Source organism: Dunckerocampus dactyliophorus, chromosome 10 (assembly GCF_027744805.1).
Source record: "Dunckerocampus dactyliophorus isolate RoL2022-P2 chromosome 10, RoL_Ddac_1.1, whole genome shotgun sequence".
In the NCBI taxonomy this organism is placed as follows: Eukaryota; Metazoa; Chordata; class Actinopteri; order Syngnathiformes; family Syngnathidae; genus Dunckerocampus; species Dunckerocampus dactyliophorus.
In genome coordinates, this window is record NC_072828.1 from 10,454,228 (window position 1) to 10,474,226 (window position 19,999).

The window sequence follows — 19,999 nt, forward strand, 5'->3', positions numbered from 1 at the left end:
GGTTAACAGAGGAAAAACAAAGATTTCAAGCACCACCCCCTTTTTAAAGCTTCCGGTCTGTTATTCTCACTCAATCAGGATGAGTGTCATCTCCATCCTTTGTTTTTGTCAACACTCTCAACTATGTTAACCACCTATGTTAACCTAACAACACTAACATGATGTCAGCTGTCTTTTGTGGCAGGGCTGAAATGCAGTAGAAATGTTTTTTGGATTTGGTTCATTTTCATGATAAAAAGGGACTTTGCAATTCATTGCCATTCATCTTATCACTCTTCATAACATTCTGGAGTACATGCAAATTTCCATCATAAAAACTGATGCAGCAGACTTTGTGAAAATGAATGATGAAAATACTTCTCAAAACTTTTGGCCAAGAATGTAGCTTTCTCTATCTCTCTAGCGCTCTAGCTCTCTAGCTCTCTAGCGCTCTAGCTCTCTAGCTCTCCAGCTCTCTATCTCTCTAGCGCTCTAGCTCTCTAGCTCTCTAGCTCTCCAGCTCTCTAGCTCTCTAGCTCTCTAGCTTTCTAACTCTCTAGCTCTCCAGCTCTCTAGCTCTCTAGCTCTCTAGCTCTCTAGCTTTCTAACTCTCTAGCTCTCCAGCTCTCTAGCTCTCTAGCTCTCTAGCTGTAGCTCTGGCTCTCACTCTCTGTCTCACTTTCTTCTTCGGTGGCTCAAACTCTCTCGCTCTATCTTGATCTCACGCTCTAGTTTTCTAGCTCTGTCTCGCTCTCCATTTCTTTTCTTCTAAAGCTGTAGCATAAGCTCTTGGTCTATCTCGCTCTCGCTCTCTGTTGCTGTAGCTCTTGCTCTCTCACCCTTGGTCTCTCATCCTGTCGCTCTAGTTCTCACCCTCCAGCTGTCGCGCTTGCTCTAGCTCACTCGCTCTCTTGCTCTAGTTTGTTTTCTGGTTCCCTAGTGCTCTTATGATGAACAGAGAGACGTTAGCGCATTTAAAACTCCCAAAAAGAAGATGGCTCATCAACCAAATGGACAAAGTTTGTTGAAAGCTGAACAAACTGCTGCTCTGTGAACGCAACCTAAGTACTGGATGACGTTAGAGCTGTGATTGGTCAGGTTTGGCTACGTCATTTCCGGCTTATATTGTTTTTCTCCCACCTGCTAAAATGCCATGGTTTAATAAGCAACAAAAACAATGGAGGAAATTGAGCAGCGTCTGAGTGAAGAAGTTCGAAAGTATGACCACTTGTAGAACCCTTCCTCTGTGCAGTACACAGATTCCCAGATGTTCAACTACACCTGGAAGGAAATCGCACAAAACACCGGACGAGAGGTGACACAGTGCTTGAAGAAATGGAAGAACTTCAGGGACAAATGCATCCGCAACCGCAACCTTTTCTGGCTGGCTCCTCACGTCAAGGAGAGTGACTCGATCCACAAATGAAACCAAGCACCCTCGGGTCAGACACAAAAGGAAGCTGGATCAAGGTCTCTTTCTCTAGGTCTTGCTTTCTAACTCGATTTCTAACTCAAACTCTATCTCACGCTGTAGTTCTACAGCTCAGTCTCGCTCTCGTTCTTTAGCTTTCTCACTTTCTGACGAGTAAGCTAGTTAGCTTGAGCGGCTATTGTTGTACTTGAGTATTTTGCTTGCTGCTCATCTCAGGTTATCCCTCTGTCAAAAGTCAGTTGTTGCTAGTTGACTGTACTGGTTCTTTTTTAGAGACTTCCGAGTGTAGATACTTCAATATCTTAAATGATACATTCTTTAGTGTATGAATAATAATGCAGCATTGACTGTGTACTTCATCCCTTTGTTCTTTGGAGCGTTGCTTTATTTTACTTTTAACGTGCTCCCCAGGAAGAAGACCAGGTCGGAAGTTATTTGGCCGCAGTAATGATGTTCGGAGCGTGTTAAAAGTGAAATTGTGTTTCCTTGTAGATGACACGCACGAGCACTGTTAGGGTTTATTGCAGTGACCATAGCAACAGCAGTGGACTGGAGAAGACCCTTTTTTCAGTGTCCTTGTTTCAGTGAGGGAAAGCAGCAGTGTCCCCCCCCTCCCCCTAATATCCTTATTAACGGAGCTTTTCGAGGTTCTCTTATTGACTTGGACATTTCCCCTCTGCTGTCTTAAACGCCAACTGAGGATGCAAGTACAGTCGCTGTATTGTTGTAATTTTGCACAGCAGATGGGAAATATAGCTTACAAATGCATGTTTTGGCATAAAATGAAGGAAAATATCATGTTTAAGTCGTGTTGGGTAAATTACTTTCAGTTCTTTCTGAACTGTAATTCCTTAACCTACACTGTATTACGTTTGACCTACCGTACCAGTCAAAAGTGGGGCCACACCATCTCCTTGAATAACATGACAAATCATCTCCAAACTTTGGAGTGGTACTCTGATGTCACCAAAACAGCTGTCTGATTCTAAAGTACAGTGGTGCCTTGGTTGACATCATTAATCCGTTGCAGATGGTCCAACTCAAACCAAAACGGACTGTAACCAAAGCAAGTTTCCCCATGACAAATAATTTTAGCAGAAAATTTGAACACAAAACACATTTAATAGACAATAATTATAGTTGTACATGCAGAAAATAATGCAAGGATAATTACAAATGACAAATGAATGGACAACTGATGAATTAACATCACCTTTACCTAGTTTTGCAAAGAGGGAGGGGGAGGAGGGGAGATTTTGCTTAGAGGGCAATCCCGTTTTTAACTGTTGCACTCATGCCAAGAAAAATCTATGCAGAGAGTTCTGTTAAAGGCTCTTTAACATGGAGTTTGACATAAAAAAAACAATGCCACAAACATGACATATGAAATGGAGAACTTAACATTTAACGTCATTTTACCTGCATTGAACACTAGGGACGATCGAGTACACCACTACCTGTATCGGTATCTGTATCTGTATCCGTATCTGTATCTGTTCACCCATCTAAATTACCTGTATCCGTAGCTGTACTCACAGTGGGCGTGGTTTAACTGGGAACAGGTGGGGCTTAAATCAGTACATTATTTTAAATCTGAAATTGACATGGATTGATCAGATGTTTATTTATTATATGTTTATTATTCATTAGCTATATGTGACCTGTGTATGTGTGTAAATGATCTGTAAGATTTTATTATTTTATTCTTTTTTAATGATCTGTGTGAAGTTGGTGATTCATGCAAACATCCAGTGATGGCAAACAGGGAAATAAATTGTCAGCCTTGTATGAACTGTAAGTTTTCCAACTGACTTTTCCTGTATATCACCAGTCAAATTAGAAGCAAGCAGACGGAACAAAAAACATAGGCAGTGACCAACGCAGCACGAGTTACCAAGTAACTTTATATACAAACCGAAATATAGGCGAGCTGAGGAAAACCTAAAAAAAACACGTCCGGAGTGGAGGCAGTGACTAACGAGACGCAAGCCATTTTCAACTCTGTCTTGCCCATTGCACCGCGTATGTTGCGAAACAAGTTTACCAACTAACTTTAAATATTATAGAAACTGAAATAGAGGCGAGCTGAGGTAAACTGAGTACTGATTTGAGTAAGCACAGAGACATCATCAGTCACTGTCTATGCGTGAAAAAGTGAGGCATGGCTCCTCCGGCTGCAGCAAGCAAGTCTGTCTAGGAAGGGGCGTTTGCTGTGTGTGACTGACCAATCACAGAGCGTGAATACATAAGTAGTTACCCAATAAGGACTTTCCTTTAGCATGAGTACGGATAATGATGAACTGTACTCGTTTCATGCTCGTACTCGGCAAAAATGCATTATCCGTAACGGATACTCATCTAAAACGAGTACCCGGCTCAGCCATGAAGTAAGTTACTGCGCAGTAAAATAAAACAATGTAATTCATGGGATCATAGCAATATGTTTATAACGAGAAGCGCACTGTAGCTATGTACTCGAAGCCCGTGACAAGCTGATCACTGAGGTGGTGACTCCAGGAAAGGCAGATAGTGTGCCGCTGCAGCTGGCTGTACACTCAACAATATGTGCTTTCACTTCCACGTCTCCAAATACCAGGAAAATCTCCCAACGACGTCACGAAAAGTCTATACATTTGTTGCTAGTTGCTTTTGAGGAAATAAGTCACCAAGAGGGTTTGGAAAGTCGCCGGATTTAGCGAGGAAATCGCCAAGTTGGCAACACAGGGCTGCACATGAAATGGGAAGCCATTCGCAGATGGAGAATACATGAAAGAATCATTCTTAAAAATTTCAGAGCATCTATTCTCTGAATTAAAAAATAAACAGGAAATTCTTCTTTCAGGAAAATGAAAGAATGCCTCTCTTTGCCAGTCAGGGACAGGACCAATATAATGGTTCTTCATGACAATTCAGCGCAGTCATATATGGTATTGAGCAAACTACACTGATGTGAGAACTCTGATGGACTTTTTCATCTTAAAGTTGGCTACATTTTGTTTTAATTTAAAGCAACTATGGGAACCACTCAGTCAGACTTACAGAGTTAAGTGTTTATATTATTTCAGAGTAGGCCTGCACATGTAGGCACACTTCTGTTTGTTGAATTTTATGGTTGTAACAGGTAACATTTGAAAAGATTACAATTTTTACAAGTTTATAAGCAGTGTAATGTTTTGCGTCTCCCTACAGTTTTTTTTTTTTTTTTTACTGGAAGAGGAGGCAAAATGGCTCTTTTGATGGTAAAGGTTACCGACCCCTGACCTAGTGGTTCTGGTTCATAGTTATGCACTTATTGCAAAAAATTATTCCAAAATATCTTGACCCACATATGAGTGTGTTTAATGAAATAAAATGTAAAGAAGATGCGAGTGCCCCACACCCACACACCAGTTACAGAAATATTTGACACCCCTATGTGGATCTGATGCACTGTACTTTAATGTCTAAGTGCTCAAGGTAAAGAAAGACATTTAATTACTTCCTGTTAGTCACGTTTTGTTTCTAAACGTAAGTGAAGCACAGTAACTTGACGAATGGGACTGGTTGTGATACGCCTGTTTCAGGTGGAGGAGGGATGCTGTTTAATGTGCGATAGGAAGATGCAGGGATGTGGGGATAGATGCAGGTTAGGAGGGAGGGGTGTAGTGATGGTGGGATGCTCATCTCTGCAGCGCTGAGCATTGGGAGGTTTCCGAACGTGTTGATGCACTCCTCTGGTGCAGCCACACTATCCTGCCTTAACGCCCTCCCTCTCCCTCTCCTCCCTCCCTTCCTCCCTCCATCCTTCCGCCACCCCGATAGCCTCCATCGCCTCCACTTCAACTGCAGTTGCTCTCCACAGGTTTCCGTGGGAGGGACCAGCTCGGGATTTGCTGCTCCGCGAGGATTCTCGCAGGATCCGGCTGTCGGGAAAAAGGGAGCGGGAGCTGAGGGAGTGACCAAGCGAGGAGGAGAAGGGGTGGTGGCCAAGGAGAGGACCTGGGAGTGAGCCATCAGTCCATCAGGTGAGTGCCTGATGTGTACTACTGCCAGTAGTCTGCATGTGTACATTATATCAGGTGCTTCTGCTTGTCTCCACTGTGCAAACTTGAAATACGTCAGTGCTGGGAGATGAGCATAGAAAGTACAGTTTTTAACCTCAAAGAACAAAATCTTTGTCTCCTTCTCATCATCCCATAAAGCAGCACACTTATCCTTCTTGGTAATGGTTTACTTTATTTCAAACAGGCTTAACAAAGTTAAGCACATCACATGTTTCCACTTTCATGTTTACACAATTCAACATGACCAGAAAGGAGTTGGAAGAAGCAGATCTTATTTAATCCAACCCCGTCTCCTTGTCTCAGCAGTTAGTTTGTTCACTTCCTGTGTTTAGCATGCACCAGATTTTATATGGGAAAAATAATTTGGAAAAATAAAGTTTGTAGTTTGTATACAGGAGGTAGGCAGAAAGGTTGTAGATATCTTATTCAGTACTGAAGACTAAGTAACTAAATGTATTCTTGGACAAGAACCAGATACAACCCAGATACATACTAGTTTTGAAATATTGTTCATTTTTGCCTAAATTACACATTTCCAAGTATAAACATGGCAAAATGAACTAAAATACAATTTTAAGGCATTCAAAAGACACATTCAAAGATGTTGTGATGATGTGTAGTATTCTACATTGGTCACTAGGTGTCAGTAATGTTACTGTAATGTTCAGTGAGACAAGCACCAGAACAAGAGGCTTTTATTGCAGGTTTGAATGATCTCACACCAGGCACAATAATCCCAAACATGGGCAACAAGCCATGATAAAACTCAACTCTGAACCCCCAAAGTCACTTCCTGTCCACCCCTCATGCAGCTTCCTGGAATCGAAACACATTTACGGCAACACACATGAGCATAAGTCTTATTTATATCTTAAATGGCTGGTTTTCTCTTATTATGTCTACTATATTGGGATACGTGTGTAAAGGTGACTATAGGGTATATTTCTAGACTATATTTCATGTTTAGAGGGCTCTAATAATGTTAAAATAAAGTAGAAATAATGTTAAATAAAATAATGTTAAATTAACTGCAATAAACGAGGGATTACTGTATTGAAATAACGTAGCGGTTCTCAATTATTTTCTATCACTCCCCTCCCCCAACCCCCCATGATCTGAAATACTATTGAGAACCTGTAAGATAAATGTCTTTATCTGTACAAACCACTGCATGAGGGGCTTGGGCTTCTGCATGAGAAGCACTGAAATAACCTCATGGCCATCTCGTTATTTTATTCTATGGAGTTTTGTCTTAAATTCTCAGCTTTCATGCACAGTTTTTTTTCAAGATGTGCAGTTTTTACAAGCAGATGCGGTACGGTAGTTAGATGTGTCCTTGTGGAATATAGAGATGTGGAGAGCAGAATGTAAATATCAGAGCGGGACGTGTGACAGTGTTTTGTGGTGTGTTCTTAATGGATTGTTGCAGGGAAATCTCCTATCCATCACTGTGGCCTGGGTGCTGCCTCGCCCCACCCTGGCAGCTCCTGTTTGTGTGAATGTGTCTCACGGCAGTACATAGTCATTCCAGTCCTGTAAGAACTCACAAGGTTGTCATGCATGAAAACCCGGAGCCTAACTCCAGTTCATCCAATCAGGTGGTTGAGATCAGTCAGCTCGCTCCTCTATTCCTGAACTGCTGCACACAAATGAATAGAAATGTGTAAAAACATGCACCCTTGCTGTGCTACCTCTGCTGTTATTTTTCTGACAAATACACCACCTGGTGGCGCTGTTATTAAACCCCATTAATCCGACTGACACATATATTTATAAACATATATTTATAGCACATATTTATTGTTGAAAATTGTTCAAAAGTAATTTACAACTTGTATCTAAATAATTTATACCTATTTTTTTAAGTACTAATTCAGTCATTTAACTGAAGTCCCCTGGCTTCTTCCCATAGTTTGTTAGCAAACAGGTAACCCTAATGAACAAAGTGCAATCTGGAATACATTCTACAGCTACAATCTTGTTGTGTCTTATATCTGCTAAATCAGGGATTCTCAAATGGTGGGTCGCGATCCACTTTTGGGTGCCAAAAAAAATAATCAAATGACCCGATGTCCGTAAGTGCACCTTGCCTCTGTGCAATTTGCTTGCTACATCATCACGAGGTACACGTTTATGGGTGACTTGGTCAGCGGGAGAGAAAGGACATCGAGGGAAACAGAATGGGTGGAGGACAGGAAGTGCCGTCAGGGGTTCAGAGTTGAGTTTTACCTTGTTGTGAGCTATGGCTGCAACAGTAACCTGTGTTATTATTATATTTTTTACTTATCATATTATTATAATTATATTATTATTTTATAAATATTATTATTAGAATGTTTATAATTATTATTATGTGTATTATTATCGTACCTGTTGGGAGATCATTTAAACCTTCAATAAAAGCCTGTTTGGCGATCAAGTCTGGCGCTTGACTCACTGAAAATTACTGACACACACACGCACACTCACACTGGGTTGCTCCAATGTATTGCCCCTGTTCAGAATATTCACTGTCGTTGTCGGTGTAATATTACTTTTTCTTAGACGTCTGTACCCCTTCTGCAATATCGCAGTTTGTTGTGGTGAGCGCCGCTGTGTCCATACATGAGCCTCGGCTGCCCAGCGCTCATAACTTTTTCCCCCCCCAGCTTGTATGTGCAGACCATCATCTGTTTAACCAAGAGTGGAAAATCCAATTACATTCTCCTCTGCCTCCAATGAAGCAGCGTTTTGATAACTTTGATGGCTCAAATCTGCTTCAGTCATCGGACGCGCCCTCAACTGCTTTTTGCTACCGTGACCGCTGATTTGAGTAGGAGAGGTACAGGTCTTTGCTCCATCTATCCTGACAGAGATTCCCATTATCTTTGTATATATGCTGCACCGCCTCTGTGGATGGTCGCTGTATATGAATGAGCAATTTAAATGCACATATTTCTTTGTTGCGCTGCATGTTTGTGTGCACCGTCACCATAGTAATGCACATATTCATGTGTTTGTGTGTGCAATACGTCCTTTTTGTGTCCTTTTTAAGAATCCTTGGATGTGGTAAATGCCAAGCACAAAGGCAATGAAATGAGCAGAAGTACTTTCCCTCTCATAGCTGTAATGAGGGCTCATTTATCTCCATCTCAGTGCAGTCTCATCATTTGGGATTGCAGTGGAATGAGGATGATTGCGTGTATTATATTTCGGGCATGGTCGTGCGGTGTGCGTGTGCATGACAGTGGTTGTTTAAGTGCAGTGAATCGCTCCTGTTGACATACCTGTTGTATTTGATTACAGAAAGCTAAAATGGCTCAAACGTGCTATTAAAGGAGTCGCTTTTTGTTGTTTTTATCAACACAATTACATAATTTAACACACAAACAGTGTGAATTTTGTAGTAGGGCAAGTGTGGCAGTACCCCATCCAGTCCTTCAGATGGCCACGCGTAAATGCAGGGGTGTCCAAAGTGTGGCCCGGGAGCCATTTGTGGCCTGCAGCCTTTATTGGCCTGCAGCACATAAAACAAATACATTGAAACAAAACTCAATAAAATAACAGAAAAATGTACGATCGAGCAAAAATTGAAATATTGGTGCTAATAAGCCAAATACGCATTGTCAACTTGAAAACAAAATCCACGTTTACACTTGCACGCATTTTGTCCCCACAGTGGTACGCAATTTGGTGTGCCAATGGGTAAATTGGGTAATGGATCAACAGGTGTGAAGTATGTGTAAACTGTGCAGGGCTGCGTGCAAAGAAAATGTTTAAATGTGCAAAATTTGTGCCACACATAAATTCCGTGAACTAGTCGTGAACAGCAGGGTGAACGCACCACAAACGCACCGCAACCTATGCCTATACAAAGCCTCTTGGATGTTCCTTGTGAATTTCTGCTCATAAGTGATTACAATGCCCAAAGCAATGTCTTCTTGTCAGCAATTCCCTCTCCCACACTGTCTGTGCCTCCTTTTTTCTAGTGTATGCCTCCTTCCTGCTCTTTTCACATTCTCTTTCTGAAGCTATGAGATAATATGGACTTACCTTTCTTTTCTGCAATGCGAGATTCTTCTTTGGAGTTCAACATCTTTCAATTCCCTTGCAAATAAAGGATTTAATGAAGCTGGGGGTGATGCCAACTGTTGGTAGGACCAAATAATGCCACGACTGCTTGACGGATGCGGGAATTGGTAGCGACAGTGCATACCAAAGCGGGAACAATGTGTGCCGTGCATACTGTTGTCGTGCACTAGACGTAAACAGTACTTGGCAAGGTGTAAATAAGTCAGCGTAATGGAGTGTGGTCATTTCATGCCAACATGCACCATTTTTGGTCATGAATTGTGTGCCAAGTGTGGAATTTATGCGTCAACAGAACGCAAACGGTGCACAAACTAGTCTTCATGCTTTGCAGGCGTGCTATAAATAAATAAATAAATGACACGCAGTGCCAAGGCCAATTGCGAGACAGTGCAGAGGAAAATACGTGCAAATATAAACACCAATAAAGGTTATTTTTCCTTTAAATATTTAAGACTTCTCAGCATATGTATGTTTTTCCATTTTAGCCTGGCAGTGGCAATGTCAGTATGCAACCCTCAGTAGGTAATGTAGTGGTTCACATAGCTGACTTTAATGCAGCTCGCATGGGATTGATTAGGGTCAAAAGTGTCAAAATTCAAGGTTTGACTATAAAAAAAAAAGAACATCACGATTGGCAGTTTTTAAAAAACAGTTAACTGGGACTTTACAAGTGCTGTCTGCACTACATCTTTGTTGTTTTTATACTACTGGCTAAAGGTTGTGTAATGTTATTGTAGGCTCCGCCCCTTCTGGCCTCATTTAAGAGCTTCTAAGAGCTCTTGCAAACGCCAATAGGCCACGACCTTGGCCAATCATGATGCAGGGTTACTGATTGCCGCTTAACTCTGACAGGAAGTGTCTGCACCTCATTTGGACGATGGGTTCTCCTTTCCTCTTGAGATGAAGATGACAATTATCCTCACAACGAGGCCCTGTCTGCATATATCTGCTTTCATTCTGCATTTATTTCAGTGCATGATATGTAAATCCCATTCTTTTTGCATCTAAATGTACATACAGTAAAGTGGCTGTGGCACAATGTGCTTAAAGACATGCTTTGCAGGTGATTGGCAGCCTGTGATATTAGTTCAAGTGTAATAACTTTGATGTTTTTGCCTCCAGAGAGTCACTGCTCCTTTGGAAATCACATTTAGTCAACACAATCACTATCCCGGACGTCACTAGGCGGGACAGCCGCGCAGCATTTTTCATTTCCTTCCAGAGTGTCACGAGCGGTGCTGTTTGTTGTTCCTATATGAATGTGTTGTCACGCTTCTGACAGTGAGGGGAATGATTGTTTGGCATTCCTGTTGTCTGAGATGTTTCAGAGATATAATGAAATGATGCTTTGCACCACAATGTATTTTTTGAGTGTCTCTGATCATTGAAAATCATGAGCATTCTGTCCTTGATTTTGGTTGTGCTATACTGTACATTATTCAACATATCCGAAAAGATGTCGGAAGAAGCAGAGTTTATTGAATCCCACTCCAACACCCCAACATTTTGTAATGAGGAGAGAAAAGAATAGAGACTGTGTAACAATAGGTAGACTGTTTATGCCAGTGGTGTCCAAAAAGATTGTTTGTATTGACCCTTGGCATGTTCTAAAAATAAAATTAATTCATTATTAATGAGATCTATTATACGTATCAAAGTACCCGTCCCACCCCCACGCCTTCTTCATATTAACTCCGCAAAGTGCAAGCCCAGCGCGAAGGTTATGTTTTTGCTGCCGTTTATCAGTTGTTTGTTTGTTTGTGTCCAAAATAACTTGAAAAGTTCCAAATGGATTTGGATGAAATTTTCAGGAAAGGCCGGAAGTGGGATATGGAAGAACTGATTCAATTTTGGGGGTGATCCGGATCACCATTTGGATCCAGGAAAATTTTTAAAGCATTCTTTAACATTGTGATATAATCCAAAAAATACACAATTATTATTTTGGTGTGAATCACAATATGGGGGGGAACTATGGCGCCTTTCTATGGCCAGTGCTTTTCTAGTTTGTGGAGGCAAGGTCAGGTCATGTCACACCCGTGGCATTTCTGCTGTTGGGGCACTGAGATGTCCTTCTCCAGGTTTCCTTATCCTGCGCCATTCTCATGCAGATTTCCACCAGCTTCTCCACCCATATCCTCACATCATCTACCCAATTCCTCCTTGGTCTTCCTTGAGCTCGCCGCCCATCCACCTGACCATGCATTACCGTGTGCGCTAGTGTACCTGGCCGTCGAGTGACATGTCCGAACCACTGCAGCTTCCTTCTCTTCATTGTGTCCAGCAGTGGTTCATAATCCCAGATTTTCCTCCTGATCTCTCCCAGCACCGATGCATTGGTGCAGCGATCGTGCCAATGAATTCCGAGTAATCGGCAGAAACATCTCATCTCGAAAGTGGCTATTTTCTTCTCCAGATTCTTGCTGAGCGTCCATGATTCACATCTGAATAGGGCTATCGAGGTCCCCAGTGCCTTCATCAGCTCAATCTTTGTTTTCTCTCTCACCTCTCTGCTTCTCCAGATGTGGTTCAACTTGGCCAACTGAGCAGTAGCTATGGCCATTCGAGTTTTTATTTCTGTTGCTGAAGTGGCCTCTTCATTCATCATGGCGCCCAGGTATTTGAACTGGTGGACTTCCTCCAGCGCGTGCCCATCCACCCGTATCTCCTGTGCTTCGTCATCTTGTTTTTTCTGTCTTGAAGTCGTTATTATCTTACTTTTCTCATGACTAATTTCCATACCATATCAGCGTGCGGCAATGTCTAGCCGCGAACTCAGCTCTGCTAGCTCTGCTAGCTTTTCTCTATTTCCAGCAACAAGGTCAATGTTGTCAGTGAATCTCAGATTGCTGATTGGCCTTCCCGCGATTGCGACTGTGCCATCAAAAATCTTTGAGTGCTTCCATCATGATCTGCTCCAGAAAGAGGTTTGGCGAGAGAATGCATCCCTGCCTGAGACCAACATGGGTTTGGAACCATTCCCAAGTCCTGCTGTCATACATCACTGCATTAGTGGCATTATCACATAGCGACTCACAGAGTTGGATCAGTTTTGGACCAATGTTATGTTTCCGCATTGTATACCAGAGTGCCTTCCTCCATACCCCGTCGAAGGCTTTCTTGAAGTCGACAAAGTTATGGTGTATTTCTCGCTGATGGTCTCTGAACTTTTCACACAGAATGCGACAGCTGCAGATCTGTTCCACAGTGCTCCTTCCAGCCCGAAAGCCGGCTTGCTCTTCTGCGAGTACAGCTTCTATCTGAGGTTTCATCCAGTCTGCCAGGATTTTCAGCAACACTTTACTGGGATGTGAAGGCAAGTCTCGCTGGAAAACATTTTCCACACCCCTGGCTTATGCAGTGATGAAAGACAGACGAAAAATGAGAACAAAGTGGTTTTCTATGCTCTAACTAAGTAAATACTTCATTTATAAATAAGGAATCCTACTCGCAGGAATTCACTTATCACGGTTGGGTGTGGAACCAGTTCACCGCAATAACTGAGGGACTACTGTATTTTTCTATTTTGGAGAAAGTTTTTTTTTTTTTTTAAAAAGGGATACATATTTAAATACAAATCTTTGTGTTATTAAAGCTTGCTGGTTGTTGGAGTCAACACTTTGGGCATCTCTACTTTTGTGGCTGTTGGTCAGGATTCAGCAGGTGAGCAAACCAAGAGTCTATTTGACTTAGTGGCTTCCCGTCGTAGGAAAGCGATGGTGGTTGAGGGAAGAGAGGGAGTGTTGTTGGGGCTAGAGCTGGTTGATGCTTTACAACAGTCAGCCTTAATGAGTCGATTTCTTCGGAGGTACACGTCATGCAATGCAAGTTTGCAGGGCGAGCCGGTGCAGTGTGTGCTGCACAGGGAAGGGGTGCATGCCTGGAGAGCGCCAAGGCGTGCAGGTGAGTTCAAGGGTCAAATTTGCTGCCTGTTGGTACTGTAGGTCTGTTGGTCGTTCTCCTGGAGGGGAGGGCACTTATGTGATAATGCATTTGTTTTTCTTAATGTTCTTGATATCTACCGGTAAAGTCCCACATGTTGACTGTTGGACTGGATTTGACTGGTTGGCTTCATGAAAATGTTGTTTCTATGGCGTTTGCAACGTTAGTGTGCTGACAAATTGTGACAATGTGGTGCCACCTTTGACTTCAGCTACAGCAAACAACTTTGGGCTTAACTACCTCCCTCTCAAAATCCATAGTTTTCTTTCTGTGGGAATGAACAGAATGACAGTCGATTTTAAAATGGTTAGTGATTATGCAGTTCTGACAAAAAAACCCACACTACAAACCTTTGTACTCCACTTTCTTGCCCATCTTGTCAGACTGCGTTATCAAAGGCTATGTCTTGCTGACATAAGCAAAATGTCATTGAAACATTTTGAAGATGATTCCCTGAGACTTGCAGCGGGATCAAAGTTGTTTTATGCTTTTGCGTTGAGGCGAAACCTCCTGTGTTGGGTAACATGCACCGCCAAAAAAAAAAAACGTGGCAACTCCGACACTAAGGGTTGTGATTGGTATTATTTCCTGTGTATGTGACTCGTTCAGAGGGCATACAGCCCATTGTCACTTATATCTGTGTGTATTGTTTGTATATTTGTATATTGTTTGTATAACTATTTACAGTGAAACAACACAAGAACAGCAAAACACTACACAATCAAATATAAACTAAAATGTTTACCGCTTCCAATTTTCCTCACCTTTCCAGCTTGCTTGTATGTAACTCCTCCCTCTCCCTTCTTTTTAGTGTTGACCACACATTTTTCTCATTTAACAGAAAAAGTGAGGGAAAAAAACGACAACTCGTTCACTTAAAAAGAAAAAAAGTCTCTCATTGTTCACTTCAAAGAGCCGGCAGTAAGAGCCATTTAGTTCGGGAACGACCCATCACTAACAGAAAGAGCTGGCCAGTGAGCAGCACTTCCAACACATGTTCATTTACATGTTTGCCATTTCTGCATGCGTGATTTCAGGTCTGTGTCTTTGGTCCATGTGGCATTGAAATTTGATCTCAAGTGAACAGAACCACACCAGAGTTCACTTGCAAACGGAGATGGAGATTTGTATGATGGCATTCACATTTGACCAAAGCGAACCAAACGTGTCAAGTGTGAACACACCCTCTAAGGAACGGTGCACACGCCGGGTTAAAGAAAGTTTTGGTGTGAAATGTGCTCAAGAAATTTCAAATGAAGCCAGAGAGCAGCAAGAGCAGCAGGCGGCGGAGAAAAATGAAGTCGGTGAGGGAAATGGAGCGAGAGGACTATATAGCTGAGGTGGTGGATCGATAATATGCCCTCTGATCCATAACATTAATGGGAGGGAATACGTTATTACTGTTAAGAGATGTTAGGTGGGCAGGACACACACAGGACAACATCTGGGCGTCCAGCCAAAGAATCCCCTCCTCCTCTTCCCCTCTTTTTAACCTTGGAAAACTCTGCACAGCTCCATCTCCTTCCTCATCCTCTGGTCATTTCATCTTCTGTCCTAATATCCTGATTGAAGCGCTCACCTCTCGCTCTTGTGCTTAATGAGCAGCACGGGCCTGAGTGCAGTGTGCTCGAGCATGGCCCAGACCCAGGGACGTGCTTACTTGTCGATGACACTCTGCAGAAATATTTCTCAGGTCTTTTGTTATTTGCCCATAGAGAAGCAGAAACTGGACGGTGGATGAGTGGTTAGCCCTGCCCTCACTACTGTTAATTATTTTTCTTTTTTCTGTCAAATCAAGAGCTCTATTGACTTTTGCGGCTTTGACGTACAGCTGTGATCAAACGTCATATTAGTACAATAATGTAACAGTTTTTAAAACCAATTACTTTGGACTTTGTGGATTATTTTGAGTTTTTGTTATTTGGCGGGAAGAGCGATCAGTGGTCTAATTATGTGACATGTTCAAGGTGCTTTCATGTACCTGTGCATGAGTGACTGCACTGGGGCCTTGAACTACATGGATTATTTTGAGTCTTTCTGCTTATATTTCTTCTTCTTCTGCTCGGCGGGTGGCAGCCAGCTTTTAGGCGCATTATCGTCACCCACCATGTTGAGTGTGGCACAAAGTTAGTAACGTCATACGGCAGTGGTCACGCTGAAAACTCTTTTGAAAACCAGATCAGCCCAATCTCGTGGCGAAATCCGTTTTTATCCGATCTTAAAAAAAAAGAGCCGGGTCTGCAGCTGATTCCGATCCTGAAGATCGGATCGGGACATCCCTCATGCTAACATTAGCTCAGGGCACTGCAGTATTCAAAACTAAAGTGGTGTCCAGGTTACACTACACTTTCTATTTGCAGCAGCCTACAGTACAGAACACTGTGAACACATATATAGACGGGTGTGTGTTTGTGCAGCTGTGTGTACTCGCGTCATGTCAGTGTGTCGGACGTTGCGATGCAGCACACCAGTGCACTTTGAATGCGCAACTACCTCGACCTGACATTCTCAGTATGGTTGAACCTGAACACCAGGTTTGAATCTCTGTGCAGTGCAAGTGCAACATTCATGGCATGTGTACATGTTCTTGGGCAGGGAAGTCCATCGAGGCATTATCTTTGTAAAGTAGCTCTTGTCCTACCTAATAATTTAGTTTTTCTTTCTGCTTCGATGTGAGCCGCATGAGTCATGCAGCACAGCACAGTAAGGAAGGTGAAAATGTATTTTTTGCCCTCTTCTTGTCAGCCTTTCCATGACTCCCAATCAGCGTCTTTTTCCTCTGCTATCTGGGCCCTCCTGCCTCCTCGCCTCCTATCTGCAGCCGCACACAGGGGACCGATGGAGTGTTTCTATTTTGCTGAGTTTTTCCTGCTGAGCGCCGATATTGAAAGTCCTATATTGTATCCTGCGTCCAAGATAAATCAGAAACATTTTTCTACACTCGCGATCAATGCCCGTGCCTTCCATGAGCGCCCATACAAATGTAGCACAAAGCCATGCTTCCTTACTTACTTCCTCTGTTTCCTTTTTGAAGCCTCCCTCCAGCAGTCGACTCCTGTGGGAGGGATTTGCGTGCCATTAGCATATCATTACAGATTTAATAGCATGAACCCAAGACCCTCCTGACCGAACAGGACAAGGAGGGGTTAAGATAGTGAAGAGGAGTAAGCAGGGCTCCACACTAACTTTTTTTTTCCTTGGACAGCGGCCCCTAAATTTAAATTTTAGGTGCGCAAGCAGAAAATTTAGAGACGCACACAAAATCGACTTGCAAAGTAAATATTCCTATTTCCTCTCATTTTCACTATATTACTGATAAATACTATTAACTCCCATACGGACCTCTTTTTACACACATCGGCCAGCCTTCTTCTTTTGTGTTTGTCTCCTTTCTTCCTTTTTAGGAGTAAATGTGGGTTGGCAAAGTAGCTAATTTGCGTGTTACTGTCAACTACTGGGCTGAAGTGTGGAGCACAAGTTTGTCAGCAACAAAAAATATTCAATAATAATAAAATAAAATGGAAATACATTACAGAAGCATCAGATGTTTGATATAATAGAAGTGTTATGAAATATTCCCACAGAAGGCCCTGATAGTTCAGCTGTTTTGTTCCCTCTTACTGCAGAAAACCCCAACTTCGCATGCAGTCAGCAGGGCGGAAAATAATATTTGTTTATGCAAAATCATATCAGTCTGTGTCTGACACATTCTGAGAAAGTCCAACCTACATTCTTTTTTTCCTTTTTGTGGTGTCTAAGGAGTATGAGCCTGGAAGGATGAAGCTTTTTCCAATTAGGACACTCTATAGCGTGATTATCATTTGGAATCCTTTCGAATTTCACACTTAAGTTTCCTTATAAAAGGCAACATTTTAGAAAGGAGCTTGCAGCACGTGTGAAAGTACTTTGTTCACACAGATGTATGAAATCAGGGTCCAGGTTCAAGTCAGCCACACAAACAGAATACATCTCCATGCAGTTGTGTTACAGCGTTGCCACTTAATGAGGTCGTCAGCCATTTGTTGTTATTTATGTTCTCAGGCCTCCACGGACACACTACGGTGAGAGCTTCTCATGATTACACTTTTTTTCCCCATCTCGTCGTCTCTGTTGCGCTAATTTATGTGTTGTTGTTGAAGCGGCTGCTGATAGGCCCAGAGATGGCATTTAGCTAAAGAGCAGAGAGGCCGTTAGCTTCAACATTCATCTAATCAATCTCGCTAATGAAAGCGTCGTCCTTTCTGTAGCCTCGGTCGCCCCTCGCTACTCTCACCCTGCCCTCCAGCCTTTCACTTGCTGTCTTTTTTTGGCCATTTTTACTCATGTTTAACTGTTGCTTTATAGGAAAAAGACACCTATGTAGGCTACATATCAGAAAAACTACAGTGCTTTGTCTTACATGCTTTTTCTTCATTTCATTTTTCTTCATTTCATCCCGTCCTGGACGTAGAGCAATGTTATAAATCCATCCATCCATCGATTTTCTTCTGCTCATCTGGATGCGGTTGCAGGGGCAGCAGTTTCTATAGGGAAGTCTAGACCTCCAGTGTGTCCTAGGTCTGCCTTGGGGCCTCCACCTAGCTGGGCATGCCAGGAACACCTCAAAATGGAGGCGTCTAGGAGGCATCTTGACTAGATGCCCGAGCCACCTCAACTGGCTCCTCTCGATATGAAGAAGCAGCGACTCTACTCTAAGCCCCTCCATGATGACTGAGCTCCGCACGCTATCGCTTAGGGTGAGTCTAGCCACCCTCCGGAGGAAACTCATTTCTGCCGCTTGTATCCACAATCTCAATCTTCCAGTCACGACCCAAAGCTCATGACCATAGGTGAGGGAGGGAACATAGATCGGCTCAGCTCTCCCTTTACCACGACGGTCCGGTGCAGCTTCCCTCATTCAGGAACAAGACCCCGAGGTACTTAAACTCCTCCCCCTGGGGCAAGACCTCACTCCCAACTTGAAGGGTGTAATCCGTCCCCACTGTAAACAGTGTGGACTGGGCCCTGCTTTCCCTTTCTGAGTCGTCGAACCTCTTCCAGGCTGACTGAAAACCATGCTCCATGACCTCACCGAACTCCTCCCACACCCACGTTTTTGCCTCAACCACTGCCGAAGCCGCATTCCGCTTGGCCTGCCGGTACCTGCCAGCTGCTTTAGGAGTCCCACAAGCCATGTTATAAATCACACAGAAAAATCATTCAGGATTTATTGTGTAACTTCACAACTGACTACTTGACATTTTTACATTTGTGTCTCAAATTTTCAGTGTTATTAACAAGTGCCTCACCGTTTCCTTAGTTTTTCTGTACATACACAGAAACAGTAATGGAAAACGATGACGTAATGTTTTGTCGGAGTTAGGGTCAAAGTACATGTTTTGGATGCAGCAAAATGAAGTGTTATACAGTCAGGCTACATTTCTGTTTGAACAGTGCGCCCTGACTCTATTTAAGCAAATTGTAAGTTTTCTAGGCCTAAATTCTTGGCGGTGTGCCACCCCCATGCTATGGAGGTCCCCGAGGGCTCAGCCCAGACCACCTGAGTCCCCGTCCAGGCCCTAAGGTTGCAGGAGACCCTCGCAAACCCCGCCCCCTTGCAGTCCCGTACCCAACCGACGGAGGGACTCATAGTGGAGCGCGAGGACAAGCCCAAGGACCTAGCAGGCGGGGCAACAGAGGTGCCAGGCAACAGTCAACAACACCCCCATCTCCCAACTAACCCACTCCTCTCAGGTGTAACTATGTGTGTAGGAATGTACAGTAAGTGTCCATGGTGTAATTAAGCATGCCTGCGTTGTCCCGTGGATGCTTGACAGCGGGACTAACCCAGTTGTCCCCCACTCGATCCCCTGATGTCTACTGTGCAGTTAAAAATAAGGAGTAGGGCATCAAAAACAGCTCAGTGGGTGGGTGAATGAGGTGCGGGGCGGCATGGTTGGCCAGTGGTGGACTGACCCAACTGGCTCTTCTTCAACCCTGTCCCTTGCGATCCTAGTGAGTGATGTGAGTGTGCATGTGCATCTGTTTATGTGAGTGTTGATGTGTCTACAATGCAATTAGAAACAGAAAGGGGGGGGGGGGCATTGTTATGAGATCCCAGTCAGTTGGAGGCGGCAGGGTCACGTGCCCACCCCCCACGGCCCTAAGTGTATTGAGACTATGGAAGCTACTTTTCGGAGACATTCAGACAGAATTCGGCACTTTTATTGTAAAGGCTGAATATGTGTTGTTGGTAGTCATCTTTCCTTCACGTTCAGCTTTCACAGCTTCATGGTCATCTTAAAAAGATCCTTGTTTACATTGTGCTTGTGTTTCTTCCATACACAACACATAATGAATAAATACAATACATTACATACATTGTAACTCCAATACCGCCCTCTTTTCACACATAAGCCAATCGCCGCCCGCCACTCTCACATACATCGGCCTGCCTTCTTCTTCTTTGGTGTTTGTCTCCTTAATGTTGGCTGGCAAACTACTTCATTTGCGCATTACAGTCAACTACTGGGCTGAAGTGTGGAGCAGAAGT

The 19,999-nt window shown here is 43.2% G+C and overlaps 1 protein-coding gene across 3 annotated transcripts in view; it reads left to right on the forward strand.

Annotated features, from left to right (window-relative positions):
- dab1a (DAB adaptor protein 1a) overlaps nucleotides 1–19,999 on the forward strand; it is a 323,621-nt gene that overhangs the window by 18,667 nt on the left and 284,955 nt on the right. For 2 of the 3 annotated variants that reach the window (XM_054789423.1, XM_054789421.1), the window contains exon 2: nucleotides 5,253–5,415. The gene's annotated coding sequence lies outside the window, so the exon portion shown is untranslated. Of the gene's footprint in view, nucleotides 1–1,261; nucleotides 1,450–5,252; nucleotides 5,416–19,999 lie in introns of those variants that run through there. The other variant, XM_054789422.1, reaches the window with a different exon arrangement.